This window comes from Coregonus clupeaformis, unplaced genomic scaffold, assembly GCF_020615455.1.
Source record: "Coregonus clupeaformis isolate EN_2021a unplaced genomic scaffold, ASM2061545v1 scaf0206, whole genome shotgun sequence".
NCBI lineage: Eukaryota > Metazoa > Chordata > Actinopteri > Salmoniformes > Salmonidae > Coregonus > Coregonus clupeaformis.
In genome coordinates, this window is record NW_025533661.1 from 388,580 (window position 1) to 403,447 (window position 14,868).

At 41.9% G+C, this 14,868-nt stretch overlaps 1 pseudogene; it reads right to left on the reverse strand.

The window, feature by feature from the left end:
- Positions 1–7,297: 7,297 nt before the first annotated feature.
- The window catches only part of LOC123481031, a 34,518-nt pseudogene continuing 26,947 nt past the window's right edge, over positions 7,298–14,868 (reverse strand).

A 14,868-nucleotide genomic window follows, 5' to 3' on the forward strand; every position in this document is an offset into this window, starting at 1 on the left:
CTTGTATTTTCCAGTGCACCTGTTTTGTGCCCTGGAGTGTATTTGACGCAGTTCTGCGTAAACCTGTATTTTGAGGATTAAATGCCTGTTATTCTGTGATTAACCCTCCTGCGCCTGACTCCTTCAACACCACCTCATCACAGATACATAATATATGCCATTTAGCAGACACTTTTATCCAAAGCAACTTACAGTCATGCATGCATACATTTTACGTATGGGGGGGTGGCCCCAGGAATCGAAGCCACAACCCTGGCAGTGCAAGTGCCATGCTCTACCAACTGAGCCATACAGGACCACAAGTATGGGTGCATGTATGACATTACTCTGATTCTACGTTTTCTATATAAAAAAAACAAAAAAAGAATAGAAAAAAACCTATCTGCATCACTATTACTTTGAAGAAATCTGACCATCCTTGGCTTTGGCCTCCGCTTTGACCTCTATCCCTAGCCAGTGATGGCTGTGGTTAGAAAAATATCATGGTGCCATTGATTCTTCAATACACAGGGCAGAGCTCTAACTACAGGGGAGAGGCAACAGGGTTATTAGAGGGGATCAGAGCTTTCAGATGGCTGCCTGTAGCTTGTAATCAGTGTGGGGGACCCCCAGTCATTGGGGGGGAACCCCAGTCTTTCCTACATATTATACTCCACAATTGCATTTTGTACCAACAAGTGGCGAACCGCTCTAAACCAATGAACTGGCCTTCCTTATAAAATAAACGAACAAAGGGAATTGGCAATAATACCAACCACCTCCACCCACCTATAACTAATAATGATCTACAGCTCCCAAGTATGGAGCTGCCACGCTCCACTTTCAAGTGAACCAGAGAGTGTGTTGGGAATTCCCTTTATGGGAATTTCCCATTCTTTTCGGATAACATGAGATTTTGAGGCCACATCTATCCATTCTGTAGTCTGTCTAGATAAGTGTCAGGCTAAGTTTTCCCATTGCTGAAAAAGTGTATGACAGGGACAGATCTCGTAGACACCCGGTTAATGGAAACCTAGTGGCGCCAGGAACTGTTTTGCCACATCATCTGACTTGAAATTAATGGATTTGTAAATGTAGGTAGTCAGCCATTGTTTCTATCAAAAGGTCGCTGAGTACAGCAAAGGGATGTGTGACACGAATGTTTCCACTCCATACAGCTGGGCTGTGTGTGTGTGTTCACATATAGACCAACTGTGCAGTTGTGTAGGTGTTTGTGTAAGCGTGTGAGGGGGAAATTCCTGTCAACCCCAACCATGGCTTATTTGGGGGCCGTGTGTGTGACACTTGTGTGTGTGGGTCTTATGCAACAGTCAAATAATGATAGCTGTACAAAGCTACAATCTGAAACACAATCAATTGAATTCTTGAATTAAACTTCTCATAGAATCACCCTCTTTTCACTGAACAGATGTAAATGTGTGAGAATGATAGGAACTGGTCCGACCGGAAACATCTTCCCCAGACTGCATATGAGTTTGTGAGCATGCGGCGTGCTGTGTCATCTCGAGACTGTAGCTGAGTCTCAAATGACACCCTTTTCCCTATTTAGTGCATTACTTTTGAGGGAATAGTGCACTATATAGGGAATAGAGTGTAATTTGGAACACAGACTGTGACTTGGCTCTTTCGGAGGATTTTGAAACCTCTGATGGAGTTTCTATTTCTTTCAGCTGCTATAGTCCCTTGACACAATTAGCAAGGCCTTTCTTGTAGGAGGTCACAGGGTCCTATAAGTGAGGCCTCATCTGCATCTGTACGGCAAGAGGGACCTAGTGTCTGTACTCTACTTCTATATAGGATATAGTCTTTAAAGGCTATTCAGGACACTTTTTAGAGTTTAGAAGTTCAGAGTTTAAGTGATAATGCTAGAAAAGCCGTTGTTTGTGAGGATATATTGGTACGGGTGTTGTTAGGCCCGAGACGAATATATCCTCCAAACAACGACTCAGGGCATTATCACTTTTATACAATGGGTTACCAACATATTTAAATAATGATTGACATATTTTCATTAAAAACTTTATTTTGATTAATTTATTCATACTATTTCATCCTTCCACAAGATATAGACCCGACACAGATCTGGGTTGCTAGCTTTTTGTTCTGTATGTATCTATGGACCCAGTCGTTCATGCTAAATATTCCATTGCCATACTGGCTGGCAACGTTCTTATCCCTTGCTTGCTAGCTAGCCAACTATGGCTAACTTACAGTCACGTCAAAAAGTACAGCCAGAATAACAGCAAAGTAGCTGCATTTGCATTTGTTTAAGCTGTTTTCTAGTGACATTTATTTGGATACATCCATAACAATGAGCTAATGAGGCACGATTCGCCTGGCATAGAAAATGTGCTCACTTGTCTGGACACTGTTGTTCAGAGAGGAGCTAGCCAACAACACAGCTACAGTAACACAATCACTTCAAACTGAAGCTGGAAAGACTGCAAATTAGCTGCGCTTCATTTTACCTTTTTTCAATGTACCTTTTTCCATAGAAATGATGCCAGCTGATTCATGATTTCGACTGGCTGAGAAACGCTGCCTGCCTGTCTGTCTCGTCCCGACTCCCAACATGTTCATTACTATGGGACAGCAGGAGATCGAATTTGAATATTGAAACAATATTGCAAATGCCGGAGAGACAGAAAGCAAGGTTTATACAAATTTTGCTGTTGAAAATGTTAGTCTAAAAGAAATGTTAGATAATGTCTAGATGCTTTTTATAGTGGAGATCAAGTTTATAAATTGCCTGGCTGGGCTGATGAGACAATGGATTGCGCAGTCAGATGGAACAGAGTAAATAGGCATTTTAACGTCATAGATTTAGCCGATGGCAACTTGTGGAACTGACACCGGCTGGAATGTGGTTTTAACCAATCAGCATTCAGGATTAGACCCACCCGTTGTATAATCTATAATATTACAACAGCAATACATATTACAGACTTGAAAAACCATATTGTATATACTGTATGTGACACTATATCAGTATCAGCCATAATACATTAGGCTAAATCGTAAATTCAAATGTAGAAAAAACAAAGGTACAATAAACAAAGTAACACCTATACCTACACTACCGGTCAAAAGTTTTAGAACACCCACTCATTCAAGGGTATTTCTTTATTTTTGCTATTTTCTACATTGTAGAATAATAGTGAAGACATCAAAACTATGAAATAACACATGTGGAATCATGTAGTAACCTAAAAGGTGTTAAACAAATCAAAATATATTTTATATTTGAGATTCTTCAAATAGCCACCCTTTGTCTTGATGACAGCTTTGCACATCTTTGGTATTCTCTCAACCAGCTTCACCTGGAATGCTTTTCCAACAGTCTTGAAGGAGTTCCCACATATACTGAGCACTAGTTGGCTGCTTTTCCTTCACTCTGCGGTCCGACTCATCCCAAACCATCTCAATTTGGTTGAGGTCGGGGGATTGTGGAGGCCAGGTCATCTGATGCAGCACTCTATCACTCTCCTTCTTGGTAAAATAGCCCTTACACAGCCTGGAGGTGTGTTGGGTCATTTTCCTGTTGAAAAACAAATGATAGTCCCGCTAAGCCCAAACCAGATAGGATGGCGTATCGCTACAAAATGCTGTGGTAGCCATGCTGGTTATGTGTGCCTTGAATTAGAAATAAATCACAGACAGTGTCTCAGCAAAGCACCCCCACACCATAACACCTCCTCCTCCATGCTTTACAGTGGGAAATACACATGCGGAGATCATCCATTCACCCCCACACCTTGTCTCACAAAGACACGGGCGGTTGGAACCATAAATCTCCAATTTGGACTCCAGCCCAAAGGACAAATTTCCAACGGTCTAATGTCCATTGCTCGTGTTTCTTGGCCCAAGCAAGTCTCTTCTTATTATTGGTGTCCTTTAGTAGTGGTTTCTTTGCAGCAATTCAACCATGAAGGCCTGATTCACACAGTCTCCTCTGAACAGTTGATGTTGAGATGTGTCTGTTAATTGAACTCTGTGAAGCATTTATTTGGGCTGCAATTTCTGAGGCTTGTAACTCTAATGAACTCATCCTCTGGGTCTTCCATTCCTGTGGCGGTCCTCATGAGAGCCAGTTTCATCATAGCGCTTGATGGTTTTTGTGACTGCACAAAATTGTCCGTATTGACTGACCTTCATGTCTTAAAGTAATGATGGACTGTCGTTTCTCTTTGCTTATTTGAGCTGTTCTTGCCATAATATGGACTTGGTCTTTTACCAAATAGGGCTATCTTCTGTATACCCCCCTCTACCTTGTCACAACACAACTGATTGACTGTTACGCATTAAATTATTTTTAAGAAGGCACACCTGTTAATTGAAATGCATTCCAGGTGACTACCTCATGAAGCTGGTTGAGGGAATGCCAAGAGTGTGCAGAGCTGTCATCAAAGCAAAGTGTGGCTATTTGAAGAATCTCAAATATAACATATATTTTGATTTGTTTAACACTTTTTTGGTTACTACATGATTCCATATGTGTTATTTCATAGTTTTGATGTCTTCACTAATATTCTACAATGTAAAAATAGTAAAAATAAAGAAAAAACTCTTGAATGAGTAGGTGTTAAAATTTGTTTTGACTGGTAGTGTATTTGAATTGCAAAATAATTGAGTAGGTTTTTAAATTGTGTTCTAATCACACCAGAACACAGAACAGTGTGACGGATCTCTCTCTCTTTCAAGATTGCTTTAAACTGGGACTCCAATAACAATGGAGCTCTGCAATATTAAAGTTGATCTACCCACTAAATACATTTAAAAAACAATGGCGCTTAATGATCCAGTGATCTGCTACTTTAGTGTCTCTAAAACGGAAGGACATGGTCACACGCACACACTCGCACACCCTCGCGCACACACACACACACACACACACACACACACACACACACACACACAAAGTCCTTGTTTGGTGCTTCATCTGCCTTCCCTTTAAATAACTACTTTCTAACAGGGAATGTCCAGTTCCTTGCGGCCATCTATACCCGTAAAAACTGGTCCTGGACTTGTGTTGTTTAGTACTAGTCGGAAGACTGAAGACAACTGATCCCAAATCAGTAGTTAGGAGCAGGAGCAACCGAGAGCCTCTGTCTGACTGGTCTCTAGTCCCCTTGCTGTGTTAACTTCAGCCACACAGGACAGCTGGGAATGTGGCACAGACACACAGGGAAGCATGCCCATTCAGGCTACTCTGGGAAGGGGTTTTCCAAAGTGTGTACAAACACACACACAGTCAGACAAGGAACTTACACAGTCACACAAATGCACACACAAGCACACACACACATTGTCACACACAGGAATAGGAATTAACAGTTGGACACACATGCACACACACACGAATGCAGATACGCACACGCACACACATGCACACACACACACTTGGGTCCTGTGGTACCTGAGTTTCATGGTTTATCTATGGTCAGAGCCTCTCTCGATGTCTCACACTCTCACTCCCCTCAGACTCTGCACCCCAAACTATAACTTGACCGGCAGTTATCCACCAAGCAAACCAAAATCCAACAAAAGTTCCTCAAGCTGAGATGTTGTATGGTTTGTATCACAAACACTCCACATGATTGGTCAAACAACAATGTTTTTAATTACAAAAATATCCTTTCAATTTATCAGGTTAAAACAGATAATCACAATTTGATGTTTATAAATCAATGGCTTCTAGAACATTTTTACTTGTGTCAGTTCGGAGGTAATTTCTCCAAATGTAGTTTCAACTGTCAGATCTGACATGGCACTTTTTTTAAGATGCCATGTTATGGAGAATTTGTCTCCCACACTGTGTTGTCTTACCAGGATGTGGGAAACATCCTGCTTTGCTGTACCAGGATTCAGACGACACCTCAAAACATGATGGCACTGTTCATTTTGACACTGTAAAGATTTGCCTATTTTGAAGAAAAAAAAACACTAATAGCAAATAAATATTAAATCGTATATAATACTGTGAAAACATATTTCCAGGCACAAAGATCACAGGTCAATATCTATAGGTTAAATTGAAAATAGATTACTTACACAAAACATGTGAAGAACATCAAAATATACAGTTAAACAAATAGCACCATGGTAACAAAAGACAACGTTCATACAGTATCTTCAACCAGAAAGAAGCTTATGTATTTCAAATCAAAGAAATCTAAAAAAGAAATCTGTGCATTAACGATTACTTTGGTAAACAGGTTAGGAAAGTGCAACATGTTAACAATTTGATGCCGGAATATTGAATTGAGGTATGTGACATTCAAATATCGCAATTAACATCCAATTTCCCATCTAGATTTTCTACAGACCACACAATCAACCATCTCCCATGAAACACACCCATGCAGCATCATGTGATAATTCATATGGATCATGTAGTCAAACATGAGTGGTTTTTGCACTGGAAAGCTATTTCACAAAAAAACGTTATTTTACAGTTACTTACTTTTTCCACTGGTATTTACCAGGTATTTACTAGGAAATTATATGGTAACAATGGGTACTTTCTGGTATTTCCTTCAAGGAACTCAACCCATTCAAATGGTGGCCAGTGGTGTTTGTTGTTACGATTCGAAAGCAAGGAACTCAACCCATTCAAATGGTGGCCAGTGGTGTTTGTTGTTACGAATCCGAAAGAAACAAACAAGTAATTCAAAGTCATTACTGTGTTATCATTTTACCATGTCGTTTCCTGGTAAATACCTGGTCTTTCTCCCACTACGACCACCAAAGTAGTACTGACACTCCAACTCAGTATCGATAATCTATTAGATTCTGTCCTTTAACAACCAAAAAGCATGGTAGCATCTGAAGTCCAGGTAGTACCTCCCTGTTTCAGTCCATTTTCTTCCATTTAGTGCCTAATGAACACAACCCAGTTGAACTAGTCAGTTTTCTAAGCTGCCCGGTCCCGACCCTTCTTAGGGTGCATGTAGTGCTTTTTCTTCAGTGCTCAGTTATCGTCAGTTAGCGATATTTGTCTCAACACCCCCGTGGGGTGGGCGGGGCAGTAACTCTCATAGCTTGGGAGTAGGGCAAAGTTGCCCCTAGACGCTGATCTTGGGTCAGTTTTGCATTTTCCCCACTTTATGATTTGGATTGGGGAACGGAAGCTGATCCTATATCTGTACCTAGGGGAAACTTCACGCCGGAGCTCATAGCCTGGCACACTCCTCGCAGTGGTTGAGGTACTCCACCGCATGTGCTTCATCATATGGTGAGGCATCTTGGGCATTGGAGTTCCGACAAACCCTGGCACTTTGTCCAGGTGGGACCGGGGCTAATACCACCGGCGCCGCCCCAGCCGAAAGCCGCTTTGAAGTTTTGCCGCAGGTGGATTGGCGCTGTTCCTCAGCAGTGGTTCGGCCGAGTCTGTGCTCATTCGTGCGGGAGATCCGGTGCCCTATATGGACTCGGCACGTGGAGTTGACATCTCTAGTAGGGCTCTGGAAGAGAAATGAATGATGATCATGAGTAAAATGTGTTCCTCCCATAGCCAACCTGGGCATAGTAGCACTTTGAGGATAATGTATGCAAACACTCCACACAAATAAAATGATCACTATGTCATTATTATTGTAGGAAGTGCTCTTTGTTGTTCCCCAATGTGATAGCTGACCAATCAGCCTGTTACCAACCCTTAGTAAACTTTTGGAAAAAAAATTGTGTTTGACCAGATACAATGCTATTTTACAGTAAACAAATTGACAACAGACTTTCAGCACGCTTATAGGGAAGGACATTCAACAAGCACAGCACTTACACAAATGACTGATGATTGGCTGAGAGAAATTGATGATAAAAATAATGTGGGGGCAGTTTTTTTAGACTTCAGTGCTGCTTTTGACATTATCGATCATAGTCTGCTGCTGGAAAAACATATGTGGACAAAGAGTTAACTGTCTAACAGAACACAGAGGGTGTTCTTTAATGGAAAGTTCTCCAACATAATCCAGGTAGAATCAGGAATTCCCCAGGGCAGCTGTCTAGGCCCCTTACATTTTTCAATCTTTACTAATGACATGTAAAGCCAGTGTGTCTATGTATGTGGATGACTCAACACTATACATGTCAGCTACTACAGCGACTGAAATGACGACTGCAACACTTAACAAAGAGCTGCAGTTAGTTTCAGAATGGGTGGGAAGGAATAAGTTAGTCCTAAATATTTCAAAAACTAAAACCATTGTATTTGGGACAAATCATTCACTAAACCCTAAACCTCAACTAAATATTGTAATGAATCATGTGGAAATTGAGCAAGTTGAGGTGACTAAACTGCTTGGAGTAACCCTGGTTTGTAAGCTGCCATGGTCAAAACATATTGATACAACAGTAGCTAAGATGGGGAGAAGTCTGTCCTTAACAATACTATCAACAAGGCATGTCCTACAGGCCCTAGTTTTGTCGCACCTGGACTACTGTTCAGTCGTGTGGTCAGGTGCCACAAAGAGGGACTTAGGAAAATTACAATTGGCTCAGAACAGGGCAGCACGGCTGGCCTTTAAAAGTACACGGGGAGCTAACATTAATAATATGCATGTCAATCTCTCATGGCTCAAAGTGGAAGAGAGATTGACTTCATCACTACTTGTTTTTGTAAGAAGCGTTGACAGGCTGAATGTATCGAGCTGTCTGTTTAAACTACTAGCACACTGCTTCGGACACCCATGCATACCCCACAAGACATGCCACCAGAGGTCTCTTCACAATTCCCAAGTCCAGAACAGACTACGGGAGGCGCACAATACCACATAGAGCCATGACTACATGGAACTCTATTCCACATCAGGTAACTGATGCAAGCAGTAGAATCAGATTTAAAAAACAGGTACAAATACACCTTATGGAACAGTGGGGACTGTGAAGAGACACACATACAGACACACGCATACGCACACAAGGCAAGCACATGCACTCTACACACGTACATTGTAATATTGTTGTATGGTGGTATTATACTTTGTATTGTAGATATGTAGTTGTGTAATAATGTTATTTGATGTACTGTTTTATCTTTGTTTTATATGTAATGTAAGTGCCTTAATGTGTTTGGACCCCAGGAAGAGTAGCTGCTGCCTTGGCAACAGCTAACGGGGGATCCCTAATAAATACAAATACAAATACTGTATCTTATTAGCCGTTAGCGAACTGTATGAAGAACATGTCTGTCCAGAAACATCACTTGTATATCAAACCTCAATAAATGGCAAATAGGGGACGGACATAAAGCTTCTTTCATGGCTATTTTTTGTCTCCTGTAACACGTTTGTTTGTAATGTATGTTAGTAATGACTATGTGTGTGTGGCCTTACCTGTGCCTGTGTGTGTAGCTGCTCCTGTAGTCGAGATACTTCCTCTTGCAGGTCCTGGATCCTGCACTGCGCTCTCTCCTGTCTGCCCGCTCCGACTTAAAGTCATCTGTGTAGATGAGAACCTGTGAAGGAGAGCGGAAAGGGTGAGGGTGTGTGTGAGAAAGAGAGAGGGATATGTTTCTGATTCAACTGAATAGGATGGAACTGTATGTGAGAGAGAAGAGAGAGAGGTTTCTGATTCAATGGGGTTTTCTTTAAAGACTGTGCTGTGTGATGCATATATTCATGTGTACGTGCCAGAGAGAAAGAGAAGGAAGAGGGAGAGCAAGATAGAGTGGGGAGACAGAGGGAGAAACAGACAGAGAGATAGAAAGAGAAAAAAGAGAGATAAAGAGAACGAGAGAGACAAAGAAATTGAAAGAGAGAGGAGTTAGATGATCCTACACCACACTAACCTGTTGCTCTAGCATCTGGATGCGCTCCTGGTATCGTCTCCTGCTCTCATCCATCTCCTCCCCAACCTCCCACAGTCCCTCATCTTCTCCTCCAGTAGGCCATTGAGCCTGGCTATCTCCTGCTGGAGCAACCCAGCATTGGCTAAGTCCAACCCGTGAACAAGCCCAGGCCAGCCCCAGGCTCTTGTGTAGGCCCGGGCCTAACCTAGGCCCCACACCTGGAGCAGGGCTGGAGGCAGCAGCCAGGGCACTATACTCATTCAGCCTCAGACACAGGCCCCTCACATACCCTTCCCTGCTCGAGTCATACTTTTGCCATTTGGAGTTCAGACCTTCCACCTGGGAAAACGGAGGGAGGGAGGGGAAGAGGGAGACATTAGTCACAAACATGTATGCACACTTGTGCGCACACAGCTTCTCACTCACACACACACACACACACACACGCACACACACAAGGCTGTTAAACTTTGGTTCTGATAGCCCATTTGCTATGACAATGTTGGATTACTAAAGTCTGCAAAAACACTACAGTAATTGCTATAGTATACGAATACTACAGTTTTTTTTACTATAGTATTTATACTATAGTAAACTGTAAATTCTACAGTATACTACAGTCATGTATATTTAGTCCGCAAAAACACTACAGTGAATACACAGTAAAGTCTGCAAAAACACTACAGTGAATACCATAGTATAGTATAGTATAGTATCTTTCCGTGTGGGTAGAGGGGAATTTCTACAGTGTGTTCCTGCTTACATATGCTACTCTTTGCTTTAGTTGTTGGTTCTCTTCTTGGAGTTTGTTGACCAGGGTGTCAACATCGACCGGCTTCCGTAGAATCCGACATCTAACCATGAAAAGGGGAAACAAGAGCTCAAAAATGATACTATCCGTTTAGAAATCCAACAGAAACAAACACTAATAACTTGGCTGAAAAGCACATAATGGGCAGAGACAGAGACATTCCAAATGCTTTACATTTACATTTTAGTCATTTAGCAGACGCTCTTATCCAGAGCGACTTACAGTTAGTGCAGTACATTATAATTATTTTTTTCATACTGGCCCCCGTGGGAATCGAACCCACAACCCTGGCGTTGCAAACGCCATGCTCTACCAACTGAGCTACATCCCTGCCGGGCATTCCCTCCACCCTGGACGACACTGGGCCAATTGTGCGCGCCCCATGGGTCTCCCGGTCGCTGCCGCTACGACAGAGCCTGGATTAGTACACACCTATTTTTCATTGCTTTCATTTTTAGTTTTGAAAGACAGTTACAGTGAATAAGCTCTTCCCAGTGAGTATACAAGACGTTGAAAATACGTATTTTCAACGTCTTTTGCTCATGGGGTTGTAGCTCGGATGTAGCCACTGCTGTTCCAATCTCTCAGTTGGAGTTTAGTGCATGCAACCCCAGGATTGTGGGCTTTGGGTTCGATTCCTGCATAGGCCACATATCCTGAATATAACATTTAGTACTATACACAGTTTGTGGATATGAGTTAGATCTTTACACTCATACCCGTATATGGGTTCAAAATAGCAGATTTGGAGCGATTATAAGCGGCTAAATTGGAACCAGTGGCTGTACAGTAACATGCTATACTTGACGTCAAAGAGCAAGGTCTCTGCTTCCCAGCGCAGTATTGGTTTTGACTGACAGCGGTTCTGGACGAACACCGCGCCCACAAGAAGTTACCCATCTCTCCCGTGAAATGTGCTGTCTGAGTGAGGGAAATGCTGTAAATAAAGAGGACTCGATGCATTTTGAAAGATTAGACGTTGAGGATTATAATAACACTTGATTTCACACAAGCAAGCCAAACACCCGTTAGTTCAAATGCATTTCCCCATTCCATATCATAAACTCATGTAATATACAGTGCCAACGTTTATGATCACGATGCTTGATGTACAGTTACAAGATGACATGGCGATTGTAAAAAAATTTGGCGGGGAAATCTGAATGCACTCGTGATTCTATTCTAGTCGCACCAAAATTACAATTTTCTTCTGAATTGCCTTGTGAAAGCCTAACACTGTAAGATTGTATTTTGTAACTTAGCTAGCTATGTTCGCAATAGAACACGCTTTCAAATGATGCCCACCTGACCAGATTGTGATTTATAATGGACCATTTTTGGAATGCGTAAACAACAACAGTCATTGTGTAAAGGCGGAGATTCAGGGATGTGTTCCACAGAAAACAACTATAAATCTGCTTGCTTTAGTTCCTCAACGGTACTCAACGGTACAGCTAGGAGAGCTCAAAATAGCCCCTTATAGTTGAAGACTCTTCTTTGAGTCATAAAAGTGCACTGAAATTACATAGGAACTGTGCAGACTTTGGAGAGGGTGTGGCCACATGGAGACACCAGTTAGACCTCTCACTTGTCATTTCTTTGTCTTATGTTGTACTTACCCCAAATTCCCATGAATATTCTTATCATGTTACTGAATGTATCCAGAGTATTTTCGGTTTTCATTATCAACAAATGCGGCAAAAAGTACAGCTAAATGTAAAATGCACATAAAATCAACAGTGTAATGTTTGGATTCAGTCTTGAGTCAGATTAACTGTTTTGTCCTCACCTTTAGTCTAATAATTTCCCATAATCTCCAAACTGTTCCCTTATGATTGTTACCATGGTTATGCATTTGCTTTCCATATTTCTTCCTGTAAGAAACATTTCAATTTAGCCCTATCTATATAGGCCAATTCCCCACGAGTGTAAGGGGTTAACTGTAATTTGCTTTTAATGTGCTTGAAAACCATGCTATTACACACTTATTATAATCTGGGTGTTTGAGCCTGAATGCTGATTGGCTGAAAGCCGTGGTATATCAGACCGTAATGGGTATGACAAAACATTTATTTTTACTGCTCAAATACGTTGGTAACCAGTTTATAATAGCAATAAGGCACTCAGGGGTTTGTAATATATGGCCAATATACCACGGCTAAGGGCTGTGTCCCAGCACTCCGCATTGTGTCGGCATAAAAACAGCCCATAGCCGTGGTATATTGGCCATATATCACACCCTCGGGCCTTATTGCTTAATTATACAACCTTCATACACACCTCTTTTGCCTTCTGCTGCATTTTCACCTCCTCCGTCACTTTCTCTCCTCCCTTCTTCTCTCCCTCTAGTCGGCCCAGTAACTCCTGACACACCCGGACCGTGGCTCCCAGTTGGCCCCGGAGCTGTCTCGGCCTCTTCAGCCAGCGAGGTGCACAGGACGGCCCGGGTGGCCTGGGCACGGTCCCTCTCGCCAGGGCAGAGCGGAGCCTCTGGATATCCTGGTCCTTCTCGTGGTCCCGGTTGACGGGTCACACTCTCCAGCTCTCGCTCCATCTCCCTCAGCTGCCGCTCGCAACCTCTGCATCTCCTTCAGGGGTGAGAGAATAGGAATAGAATAGGCTTGAGTGTCAAATGTGAGTCAAATGCTGAAGATACGTTTTTTTTTCCTTCTTATTTTTGATGGACAATATAGCTTTTTGGAATTATTTTATTGTATTGAAATATGACTTTTATGTGATACAGATATGTTTGTTTCGTGAAGTTAAGGCGAAACAACACTGACACCAGCACCCCCGCGGTTGTACACATTGAAATGGAAAAATAGAGGTTTTGCTATTGCAACATCCATGCTGCACCGCAAGGTGGTTTTGAAACAGGGACATTTTTATCAAGCCTGGTTGGCAAGTTTGGTGGTTGGTTAGGCCTACACTAGTAGTATTCCCAATAGACCTCAGTTGTGAACCAGTGTAGGGTTAGGGGTTATCTCAAACCAAGTGCATATGGGCATGGTATAGGCTAGTGGGTATTTTCAGTGAAGACCATTTACTGTAGGACTAAGCTACCGGAAAATCCCCTGCTTTCATAATGTGCAAATTGAAAACGAAAGAAAGAAAGGGCATATATCTGTCATAAAGGATCATTTTAATACTTGCAGAGCAGACGTTGACATTTCAAGTAGGGCTTATAAATAATGTTAAAAGGCACAACTATTTTTCACAGGGTTAACGTTAGCCTAAATATTCAATTCACATGATACACACTTAGAACACATCAAATTCAGTAAATTCTACTCACTTGTTGGCTCAACTCTGCTTGCTGAGCCGCATTCATTTCTGTGTCTTTCCATTTTTGTTTCAGTTTGCAGATTTCTTTGCATAAACTTTCCAGCAAAGATTTGGACGGTGCTATGACAACAGGGTCATACCCTTCCACATTGATACAGGTATTCTCGTATTTGCCCAACCTAGCCTTTAAATCTGCGATTAAATTGTCCCTTTTGTAGATGTTCTTACTTAATGTGTCAATCTCCAGCCGAGTTTCATGGTAGAAAGTATTCAATGTATTGCAGCTCCGTATCTTTGCTTTCAGCACATCATTATCCAAAGTGACATCCATCGTGTTCCTGATTCCAGAGGTAACGCCGTTGCTTCGACAGATGAGGATTGGGAAAAATCTTCAATATTCCATCAGTTTCTGAAAATATTCTGCTTATTGGTTCGATAGAGTTTGTGTTCGTAGGTTATGCAACATGTCTTCAAAATTAGACTGAGGAGGATGTCAACTATGTAGCCTAAAGGATGTGGCGCATCTGAATTTGGAAATAAATAATTCCGACACTACAGGGGGATTTCCTAGAGGGACTTCCCCAGCCAATAGGCGGACTTTTCTTGTACTTTACTTTTTAACAACGTCGGGTAAATTGACAACTCCTTTCCGAGTTGTGCAATCATCCATTCCAGTAACAATCTAAATAATATGCTTTCGTTCCTTAATTTATTTTCTAACAATAAAGGACACATGACTAAATTGACACCGTTTGACAGGAGTAAAGGAAAAAAACGCCGCCGCTAGAACTATTTGCACATGCGTACAACTTTTCCGGTAACATAGGCTACCTCCGCCTTGTGACATGCGTAAATCCACAGATCATGCAATTCTGGTTTCTAAACAAATGACCTTTGCCTGAGTAATGCGCCTTGGTAAAAATCCGTGAAGCAACTCTGTTTTATCGGATGGAATGTAAATGAGTTGCCGGTAGCTCTATTTTCC